This window comes from Microchirus variegatus (genome assembly GCF_963457635.1).
Source record: "Microchirus variegatus genome assembly, chromosome: 17".
NCBI classification, from domain to species: Eukaryota; Metazoa; Chordata; class Actinopteri; order Pleuronectiformes; family Soleidae; genus Microchirus; species Microchirus variegatus.
The window spans coordinates 6,285,328-6,297,697 of record NC_139818.1 but is presented as its reverse complement, the minus strand read 5'-3'; the positions used below and the strand labels follow the sequence as shown (position 1 = coordinate 6,297,697).

General features: G+C 41.2%; 1 protein-coding gene across 1 annotated transcript in view; it reads left to right on the top strand.

Moving 5' to 3' along the window:
• ankfn1b (ankyrin repeat and fibronectin type III domain containing 1b) overlaps window positions 1-12,370 on the top strand; it is a gene marked incomplete at both ends in the record, with an annotated part of 169,586 nt that overhangs the window by 34,508 nt on the left and 122,708 nt on the right. The window lies entirely within an intron of this gene.

The following is a 12,370-nucleotide window of genomic DNA, read 5'->3' as shown; positions in this document are numbered from 1 at the left end:
TTAAAAGACAGCGTCCCTATGTGCGTCTGTATGTGACTTTGAATGAACACTAACATAACATCGATTAACAACGTTAATGAAAACTCACCCCATAAGAACTTCAGTGCCTCCGATCAGATAAGAGGTCCGGGCTTGCTTCCTTTTCGTTGCAGTTTTACGTCTGTTCGCCTCCAAAAGTCCAATTAGATAGGAGATAGCGCGGTGCTGGCGTCATGTCATCATCTCAGACAACTACCGTGTGTGTCCTTCTCTCTTTCAGCCGCGGAATAATCATATGTTTGTTGTTTTTGTGACGACGAAGTCTGCTAACACGTTAGCATAAAGATCGCTAGCTTAAAATGCTAACAGTCCACACACAGCCGTCTCTGTACTTTCGCTGTCCCTGTCCGTGAAGAAGCTGCTCAGCCACAGCTGACGTATTGTCCTGTTCTCCTGTTGTCAAACACAGCTTTGATGATGACTGCTTTGATGATAATCACGCTTTAATTTCGCACTGCACACATACGCTGGACATTCGACACACTCTCTCTCCCTCTCCCTGTCTCTCTCTCTCTCCGTATAATTAGCCATGTGTATTCTCCGTGATCGTCAGCTGATTGGCTGAAAAAACAACAAAAGCTCTGGAATGTGAGATCGCCACACCCAAACTAGGAGCGATTCACAGCGATAAAACAACCTTAATTCAAACACAAAGTTTATGGTTTTAAGACCCACAATACTGTGATTTGAAGCATGTAGTGGCTTCTTCAAAACTTCAACTTGTGTAATTTTGAAAAAAAACGTTTTCCTGTTTTTCTCGTTTTGCGCTTGGCCGACTTGTTGCCTTTTGGTCCGTGGCGGGTCACATATGTCAGTGTCAAACATTGGCCAGCAGCGCGGACGACACGTCTACCCTTTTTATATATCTATATATTTTGAAAATGAAAAAGCATTTCTGTTAATGTATATTAGTCCCCCCCCCCCCAGGTTTCTAACCATGGGTTTGTTGTAGAGGACTTAAGGACAGAGATCAATTACTGTATGATAGTATTTCATTATACTTAATATGATTTTTTTTTTTGTTGACGACACAGATGATGATGCAGACATGTAAATAGAATATATTGAACATCACCACTCAACCAACTGCATCTTTCACTACATTATGAAGTTCTGGACCTCAGCTTGGGAATCTGTGTCTCTCTGGATTTTAATGAATCGCCCCTGCTGTACTTTGTTGTGTTTGTTCTCCGCATTTTAACACATTTTAATGCTAAAGGAATATAATAGAATCTTGCATTATGGTCACATAATCAAAAATCAATATTTGGTGTGGTCACCCTTTGCCTTCAAATCACCATTAGCTCTCATTGATACACTGGCACAAAGTCAGAGATTTTTCCAGGATTATAGTCAAGTGTATGGTTGAAACACAGTCATTAACTGAAACAGAAACAGCTGTATAGGAGGCTTGAAACTGGTAAGCAACAGCCAGACTCTGCTACCAAAGTGAGGTTATGGAAGAGAGTTTTATGTCACAGGTCAGACACCACGGCAAGACTGAGTACAACAGCAAGACACAAGGCAGTTCAATGGCATCAGCGACATTTCCTCCAGGCAAAGGGAGACTGGGGTTTCAAGATGATCTGCCCAAGCTCCTTTGAAGAAGCACATAAAATGGGCAGGGTTGTAGACTCAGTAGTTAGCCAAGGCAACTAACTGTGGAGATGAAAGACACACCATGCTTAGTCCCCTTGGAAACTGAAAGACGTCCAGTCGTGCCATCCGCTCCAAAAATGAAAAATGGCAGCAGGTGCTCTGGGCTGATGAGTCGAGATGTGAAACACTTGGCTGTTGCAGAAGGCGTTTTGTTCACCAAAGGGCTGCAGAGTGGCACAGTAATGGCTGTGGTTCCCTGCAAGTTTGGAGCTGGGAATTTGGTCAAGATTAATGGTGTCCATAATGCTGTATGAAATACAAGCAGATACTTATCCATCATGTAATACCATCACAGAGGTGTCTGAAACAACCGCAAATATACAGCCTATGTCATTAAGAACTATCTTCTCCATTTTATTCTCCATTATTTTGAAGACAGTGGTGTTGGACGTGGCCAGCAGGCTTGAAAAATATACATTAAAAATTGAAGAGCTCTATATTGTCCTTTTGTCAGAGGATCAGGTCATTTGAGACCCCATTACCAACATGAGCTTTGTAATTGGTTCTCCAGTGTCACAGCTGACACAGGACACCAGTTTACTGTAGGAAGATAGAGTGTGGTGGCAGAACTTAAAGTACCTGCTAAGCTTGTTGTAGTTCTTCTTCATACACTCTGATGTGTCTAGAGATTCTATTATATTACAGTGATTAATTTGAAATGATCTTGTCAAATATATTTTTTGGTGCTCTAATTCTCTGACACAAGAAGTTGAGAGTATTTTCTGCACTTCAGTGAGGAATTTGTATTTTGGACTATGACGGAAACATCCCTCTGTAGTCAGAGCACTTTGTTGGTTTTGAACAACCAGAGAACAAAGTTAGCTCTGCAGCTCCATCGTTGAACTCAAGGCTCTGGCAGCGTCTTTGTCAAAATGGGGACAACTCTGGATCTGATGACCTGCCGCACATGTTTTAGGGTGAGATCTCATGCATTGTTGTCACATCAGTAGCAAGTTGCATGTGTATTGTTCCTGCAATAATATAGAATTTAGACTTGCATTAAATAATTGTTCGAGAAATAATCAATCACCTACTATTTTCATAATCTTTTTTTTGTTTAATCAGAGATTTTTGTAATCCTAATGTGTTTTTTTAAGTATCTTAAATGTTAAAGCGCCCATAGAGTGGTCCTATCGCACATAACATACATATGAGTTATGGAGGTCTACTTAAATATATTAATTTGTTTTTACAGTGGATGCACTGCTACTCATTATCAAAACATTCCCTGCAGCAGTCCCTTTTATGTGATTATATCAGGAATAAATCAGAAAAGGGAATATATTTGGTTTCTGGACCAAAGAAGACAGTACATCATCATTTTGAGGTTTAAGAAACACTTCATTTATGAAGCAAACAACTAATAAATAATGAAATAATTTGCAGATTAATGAATAATGAAAACAGCCAGTGGCCCTAGTATCATCACATGAAACTGTTTGCACTCAAATACAAAGTCAGTGAGACAGGCTGTATAAGACTGTGGTGTTAAAAATGTATGTTATGTCAACAATCTATTTATTTCAGTTTGTCTCAATCTGCAAAATAGGATAGACATTTAGCTTTGTTGCAGGGTCTTCCAGCCTGTCCTCTCTCTGCCTGATTGTCTCAGTCAGTCTGTTTCCTGTTGTCTTTTGTCAAACCAAGCATCGTTGATGTTTTATCTGTCATGGATGCAAGTAGAATACATTTAGAGCAGCTGGTTATTGCTCATTACCTACTGTACTCTTTGGGGCACCACTCATTTCATGAACAACAAGTGCAGCTGAACCTGGCAGCTCACACAAGCAGCAGCTGTGCTGCAACATGACAGCACTGAGGCATTTTACTTTGTAGACCAACGCTGACACAGCAGAACAATAATGCTTTAATATCAGAACAGTGATGCAGTGATGTAGCACATACTGACGTACCCTGAAGATGTGTGTGTGTGTGTGTGTGTTAGAGAAAGAGTCTGAAGAGACACTGATACACTGTATCAGACTGTATCAGACACTGTACACAGCTGACATAGGGCGATAGGCTGGGTACACCTGGGTTCATCAGTCCATCACAGGGACACATATAGGAACAAACAACCATTCACTCTCACGTTCACATTAATGGAGAAAAACCCACGCACATGGAGAGAACATGCAAACTCCATTCAGAAAGACTCAAACCCAGGTCTTCTTGCAACAAAGGCAAGAGCGCTAACCACTAATCCACCTGTAATTAATTAATTTCTATAATTTTACACAGGTCAGGCTTGCGCAGTAAATAAGTGAGCAGGTGATGCATTTCGATTAGTGCGAGAAAGATGAGAAAGTGGATACTAAGGAGGCACCGGACACACTGGGCTTTTTGATAGACTTTCTGAAGCCGTTCTATGAAGCACAACGATAACTTGAGGGAGACAAGTATCCAACCCTTAATTGTGCGTGTCTCTGGTGTGAGAAACTGAAACGCCATTGTCAGCCCAATGCCCTGGACTCCCCTCAGCAAGGTGTCGTGCATAAATGGCACGAAGACTGGCTCACGCGTTAAGTGATAATACAGGACCTCCACAAGATCGCAACATTCCTCTAGCCAGAATTTAACCAGGTGAGAAGGTTGTCACACTCCATCAGGCCAAATTCAGTCGGGCCTAACTTTTAAGGCCCGATTACAGCTCAAATTTAGACTATACTGTTTCCTGCTGTAGAACTAATAAATGCTGCCTACCAAACAGCTGTTGTATTTCACCTGATAACATCGCTCATTTTAAATCAAGTCCCACTTCATTCCCCATGTGTCTGTGCAGTTTAAGGAAAACATCTGGGCACTGATCACCTGTCACCTTTCTGCTGCTGAAGCATAAGGAACAGGACATTATATATCTCTACCTCAAATAGAGCTGAGCAACAATTCAATAACATTGTATATATCAATTATCTATTCAATGTCAATAGACCTATAAGGTTCAATATGAATCGATTTAATGTTTAAGTAATGCTCAACATTTAACTTGACTATTCACTTTTTTTATTATTATATTATATAATTGATTTTCTAATGATGCCAATGTGGTAAAATACAATCAAAGTTTGTTTGGATGATCAGAATTTAATCTATTGACATCATTGAGTATAATTCTCTTTAATTGTTCTTGAAAGAGTGATTGAGAAAAACAACACTTCCAAGAATATGTGTGTGTGTGTGCAGATGCACACTAAGCGTCATAGCAGCAAGCTAAGCGGCTGAGTCACCACTTAATCACTGTAGGCTTTCTGTTGATTGAGGGGAGTTGATGCTGTAAATTATTCATAAAACAGTGAATGCAAATAGCTATTTGTCATCATTTCCAGATTAAGAGGAAAACCACAGGAAACACTTCAGGGCACATCTCCACCACATCATGTACACAGGCACATACTGACACACTTGCAGGCCTCCTGTGGAAATTCAGTGGTGGTCAGTTTGTCCAGTGAGGAGAATTATAGTTAGCTTGTTGCTTTGGTCAGAAGACTTAGGGTTGTGAAGAAAATGCGACTGTTCCCTGTGGTTAAGCTCCAGTTCTGGGTTGAATCATTAATGCTGTCAGGAAACAAGCGTTTGCTTCCATAAAACCGCTCGCATAAACATGCACATCACACACATGAAAGAACATGTACACTGATCTGTGTGAAAATCCATGCAAAACAATCACTTGGGCTATGTTTGACAGCAGAGTTGTTAATTTCCCATCTGTTTACACCATTTTGTGCTATTATCACAATCACAATTCATTTGTTCTGTCTCAGTCACCATCTGATATATCCTCAGACGTATCCGTTCCACACATCACAAACAGATAGTGAAATGCTCTGGAGCATTTTTCAGACACTTAAAGGTCCGAGATGCAATACTACTTAGCCCCTTTTCCACCTATGGTCTCACCTCGCCTCGGCACGGCACGGTAGGTTTAGGTTGGTTTTCCACCACAAAATAGTACCAACTCAACATGAGCGGAGTCATCACTGCACGGCTGCATGAAACTGTAAAGGCGGAATATCACGGAAATTGACATAATGTGACGGAACTGATCTCATCGTGAGGAGACGGAACGTTTGTCTGGGGAAATGCTTCCAGGGAGCCGTGCATCTCCTCACAAACACTCACCCGGCCAGGGTTTCCCCCAGTGCATTATAAGCTAGGCTAAGCGTTGCTTGTTTATTTATTTTTAATATATATATTTTTTTATACACCACAGATTTTTCTAAACAGGGGGAGATATTTATCTATTTTTATACCCTACATTGCATGAAATGCCTTGTACTTTTTACTTTACTTTGCTTTTTTACTATATTTATGTTGTGTGGACACTGCTGCAGGCCCACGGTTGGTGTAGTGGTTAGCACTCTTGCCTTTGCAGCAAGAAGACCTGGGTTCCTGGGTTCAAACCCTGTTTGGAACAACTTTGGAACAAGGGCCTTTCTGCAAGGAGTTTGCATGTTCTCCCCGTGTGTGCATGGGTTTTCTCTTGGTTCTCCAGCTTCCTCCCACAGTCCAAAAACATGCGATATGGGGATTTAGTGAATTGGTCACTCTAAATTGACCATAGGTGTCTCTATATGTGGCCCTGCCATGGACTGGCAAACTGTCTACGGTGTACCCCGCCTATCGCCCAATGTCAGCTGAGATAGGCACAGCACCCCCCGCGACCCTCTGGTGGAGGATGAAGTGGTAGATAATGGATGGATGGATGGATGGACACTGCTGCTAAAATGTTGTTGTACATTGTGCAATGACAATAAAAGGATTTTGATTCTTCTGATTCTGATGCCACACTTGAGTGAGACATCCAATGAAAGGTCAGGGATGGTGGATGATGCTGAACAACTTTCCCCTCTATTATTTATCTGCCTCTGTGCTATCAGGACACATGAGTTCAGCATGGAGGCCAATGCAGCATTAGCACTGTAATTACTTGGGTCATTAGTAAGATCAAGTTGTCTGCATGGAGTCAGATAAATGTATTTAATAACAATCAATTAAATTTTTAAGTTATTCAAGTGTCAAAATGGGTCAAATGTGGTTCACTGAGTTGATATGTTGGCATGTTCAGTGAGACATTAAGGCCCCGTCCCAATACCTCCCCTAACCCTACATTTTTGCCCTAACCCTACATTTTTGCGCGTTCATGTGTAGCTGGGAGCAAGGAGTAGTGCAATTTTGCCCTTTTAATCAACCCTCAAAATGTAGTGAGCTCTGATGTGGGCTTAAAAAAAAGTGGAAGATTAAATTACCCATGATGCTTTGCGAATTCAGCGAGCTGGCTGATATTATTCAACAAGAGATGGGGGCCACATCTGCCGAGGCCTGTTGTAATATATTTTTGCAAATAAGCACATTACAATGTCGAAATGTGTTGGAATATGTTGGTTTGTTATACAGCCAAAGGATAGTTGAGCTTTGAACACTAATGTCAGAAAATAACTGACAATGAAAGCAGCTATCTAACTAGCTAGCTCGTGGCTATTTGCCAAGTGCTTCGAGAGAGTATGCCCGTCATGAGCTACGTGACAGGCAAACGCTCTCGAAGCACTCGGCAAATAGCCGCTAGCTAGCTCTGCTACATCTGGGTAGTTTTGTTGGTGTTATGGATGTGTGTACCGGCGCTCACTTAGCATACAGTTATATTAGCTGTCTGTGATGGTTTTCTATCTTGAAGCAAAAAGTAAAAAAAAGTAATTATTTTTAGCCTTCTATTATAAAGGACATTATCAACTGTAAACATGTCAATAGTGGGTATTTAGCACACTGTTCTCCACAAACAACATCCATGCATTGACCATTTAAAGGTTTAAAGGCAAATGTTGGTCTCTGTTTTGCCATTTTCGTCATGTGCCCCCCTCCCCACTACAGTTCTTGCGGGTCGCATCGTGCTTACGCTTTTAGTCATTGCCACCTAAGAAGCAAGGACTAATCTGAAATACTCCTATAGTTATCAGGCTTTCCATAATGTTGTGTTTTTTAAACATTGTCAAAAGTTTTAGGGCTGTGTTTAAATAATTTCTTATTATTTTCAGTATAGTACCGGACACCCTGTTGGCTCAAAGCCTGCTGTGTGATATTATGGTTTCAGGATTAAAGAGTAAGTGCAAGAAAATCCTGTCTAATTGGGTCCTTTTGACTTATTTGCACTCAACTATGTATGAACTGAACTGTCACTGTGCAGTTCACTTGGCGAGCTTATTATAGTATATAATACTCTAATATACTCAATTAGCTGGGTTCCTGACTGTACAAGTTACATACATACTTGCATTCTGTTCTGTTGTTGATTGCAGCCGTCATTCTTATACTTGCCACATGGTGGAAGTGTAATGCCATTCTATGGAAGTCCCTCACTCAGCTCATGGCAGGGCTTCAGCTGTGCGTGTGTGGCTGAACAGTTACCTGGGTGGTGCTTGAGGTTTTTCTCTGGTGACTCATTCATCCTGAGATGACTAACGCACAGACAGCGGACAGTCAGAGGTGCCGTAGCTGCGTCACAGCCGACCGACATTCATCATCTATGGAGGCACAGCGACAGTCATAAAACAGACATGACAAGCCAAAGCCTGGGCTGTGCTTCAGAAAGACAAAGTGGTACTTTTGTTCACTCAACCTTTATGATCGACACAGGATTGACAGTTCGAATTGGTGGCTCAGCAGGTTTAGAATCATATGGTGGTGAAATGACAGGTTTGAGTCTGGTTCATTCTCCCCTCAGGTGCACGATGGATGGATGCTGTTGTGAAATGATTTACAAGAATAAACAAACAAAGAAAAATTACCACTGAAGAATCCATTTCTCATCAGCTGCATGAGTGGCTGCATAGAAACCCCGTAATAGTTAAGGTTCACCTTAGTGATTCGTTTAGAGCAGGGGTTCTCAAAGTTTTGATACCTGAGGGCCAATTTAGGAACCCAACATTGGACTGAGGGACGCCAAAGGAAAAAAAGAAACAGAAAGAAATCCCATTTGTAATCATTTTAATGACCAGATTGCAGTTCTGCAGTTTAGCGTTAAGTAATATAAGAGTTAATATAATGATATTTAAGCATTAATATAATAACGCTTTATAATTTACTGGGTAATTACCCAGTATTTTGGCCATTCTTCTTACCTTCTAGTAACACATTTCTGTTACCATATATGTACTGGGTAAATAGCTTGTAATTGGGGGCTGTAGCTACCTGCTTATTACCCAATAATACACTAAAATTCACCATATAGAAACCAGGTAAATACCCAGAATTTTTGTTTACACTTATTGGTCTGTATCCAGTCATGTCCAATAAACATTTAACAAGCTTAGTAGCTCCTGGATTAAAACTATCAACTGTAATTCATTGCGGGCGGCCATTGGCCCCCGGGCTGCACTTTGAGAACCAATGGTTTAGAGAAAGTGCTCCATTTTTGGTTTGCTTATAGAAAGTGCATTGACAGCACTTACGGATACATAACTCACATCATCATCATCATCACTTATTTTTGCCGTCCTCTTCCTCTCTTCACAGTCTTCTTATTTCCTGTCCATCCCTGGATTTACTCTCCTGTCTGACTGTGTTTCTGAAAGACAGACGAAATGCTGCTACTTTTCCAAGTGCTTGTTCCATTTGACCTCTCTTAAACAAATTAGCCTATGTTCATGAAATGCCGCTGCTCTCCTGTGCTGCTCTGTCTCTCTTTCTTGTTCTCCATCACCCTCTCCTCTCTCTTAATCCATTCTTTGCATTTTTTTCCCCTTGTACTTCCATGTACCTTATCTTTCTGTGGCAGGAAGGTATAGCATCCAGATTGTGCATGTGTGTACAAGATGGGGTTGTGAGTGACCTTGTTTTTGTTTCTGGTTCGACCAATCACATAAATCTATGGACTCTTTTTGAATTTACTGCTGACTTATGTAGATAGCTAAGTGTAATGTAGATCTCCATGCCTCAGACTCTACTGTAACTCCCTGACTGACTCTCTGGTTGTTGTCGGCTTGTGAAGACCTGGGCAGTGGGCACCCACTCATCATAGCTCAGCTAACCTCACCACTCGCTAGTGTTTGATGATTCCCCCTGTAATGCTTCACGTAAGGTGTGCAGGGTCTGAGCAGCGTCTTAGAGGGAACTTTCTGTGCTGCTGTCAACTGTATTCAAACGTAAGCTTAGTTTTAACATTTTGACGGTGTGCAGGAGGACACAGGGTTAACACAACATGTCTGCTAATGTAGCTAAAGCTAATGTTACATAAGTGATGGCCTGGCAGCTCACATATGGACTGATATTAGATGTTTTACCAATTATCAGTATATTTTTTAAAGATCACCAATATTATTTAATTAGAAAGTGTTGCTGTGGCTCTGCTGCTGTCATCAGCATGGAGTCTCTTACTGTTAATAGCTATTAGTTGAATTTCATTATAAAAGTTTAAATAGAAATAAACATTAAATCTATTTTCTGTTTATTCTGTTATTTTCATTACCACTTTAAAAACAGTTATAGGCCTCATATAGTAAGAACCGACCCCTTCAAAGTATCCAGCGACGGTGAGAAAACCCATGCCCCCCTCTTGGACGGTTTACTGTTTGAGCTTAAACTTAAGAACATGATTTTATTGGCTGGAGTCTGACCTTGAATGTTTGCTAACTGGATTTGATTGGCTGGCAGCATGAGATAAGTGGAACATTTCTCAACTTATATGCAACGTGAAGCACTGGCAATACTTGATGCTTTCCCTGTTTAAAGTGAATGCAGAGTATGTCAGTTGAAGCCTCTCCGGTGTACATTTAGTGTTATTGTCTCTAATGTGAGTCTAATGTGTGCTTTAGCAAGATATAGGGAGCAGCCGCTGTTCATCTGTTATGGCAAGTCCTTTTCCAAACAGAGGCCCACACATCAGCTATGGGAAGGCATTTCAAGTGCCTATGAGCTTGCAACTTAGACCACCCCTCCTCCACACACTTCTCTTACAAGTGCACCATTGCTTTGTATATGAACATTGTTTATAAAAAAAAAAAAAAATTGATTGATTGGTTTGAATGGTCAAATATTTAGTGCAGTAATAAAATAATTATTGCAACAGACAGTGTGCAAAGAGTCTCCTCACTTCATGCACCTGTCTTAAGAAGCAGATGGACTCAAGTGAAGACAATGCATGTGGCTCTCACAGAGCAGACACTCTCTGCCCCTGTTTCATCCTAATACTCAACCGTACTTACATTAGTTAATGCTACTGATTTACTGTGTCCTCTTTGATAATCATCAGCATCTTATTTTTTTACAGGGTTTTTTGGGCAAGAAGGTCAAATTAGATTTTATGCACTTTCACTTTCCTTTATATCATTTTCATCCTTTCTTATTGCTGTACCACTATTCCAATGTTTGATTACACAGACACAAACAAATCATTATATTCATATTTACAAAAAAGGTTGGCTTGATGATGATCTGTGCTTTTGCTTTCATTATCTAGTTCTCTTTGTATCTTAGGCTGTCGTACAATTTTTTTTTTTTAAATTGTTATTAGTGAACATCAACTCCTCCCTGGGCACTGTTCTTTCTTCTTCCGCTATCTTACTTCGATCTTCCCAACAAGGTTTATTTGCTGTGCAGTTGAGGTAAGAACAAACACATTTGATTGCTCCTCACCACCCTCCTGCTCTCTTCTTTGCATATTGCGTCCACCACAATTTATGTTTTTTTTTCTTCCTTACATCTTTCCTCTCACCTCTGGCAGCCTCTTTATCACTCTCTGCTCCAGCCCTTCTCTTTACCATCTACTCTTCCATAGTCCCCCCCCCCCTCCTCTATGCCCCCCCAGCCCAGTGACCTGCTCTTAATCGCTCCACTGCAAAGTTGCTCCTGCAGGATCCAACCAGCTGTCAAACAGATAGATCCCTGCCTGTTGAGGTTAACCTTAAGTGGGCCAGAGCCCGGGCCAAAGCCTGGGTTTTGAGTGGTTCCCAGGGTCTAGGACCCTTCGGGGCCAGAAGCATTTCTTTGAGAGTACCGAATCTCGTTTCTCCTCTTGTCCCTTTGCCTGGGCCTCCCATCCTCCATCCCTGCCTCCCTCTCTCCCTCCATCCCTCCATCCCTCCTTTCGTCCCCTCTACCCCCTCCAGACTCTCTGTCTGCACTGACACTGCCTTTAATAAGGGGAGTGGGGTGCAGTGTTTACTTGAGTGGTGCGAGGTTAAAAACTTCCCCTTTAATTGACATTCCGGTAACACTTTCAAATAATGGGGTGGGCAATTTCCTTGAAATTGATGTGTGTCCACCACAAGGAAAAACAGAGCTTCTAGCTTTCACTCACCCATGGATGACCTGCACTTGTGCTCCGTCTTTGTGTGTGTGCGTATGTGCTTCCTTGTTTCAGCGTGAGAAATTGACTGAATGGTCTTTCATTGGCACCGGTGTGGGATTTCTGTGTGTAAGAAGGCAACCACACATTACTGCCGCTAATATCTTCATTAATGTGAATGTGTGGACTTTTGGAGCTGTGGAGTAATTAAAACTACGACATGTAACTGAAGTGATTTTTGTTGTTAATAATGTAATTATTCTGCCTCTGTTTTGTCTTGGTTTACAGAAAAATATGTTTTATCTAAAAAAAGGGTCTCTCAAGCAATACTATCAGACATGACTGAGGGAGCATTTGTGTGTATACAGCAGCAGCACAGGGGCAGATGCATTTATC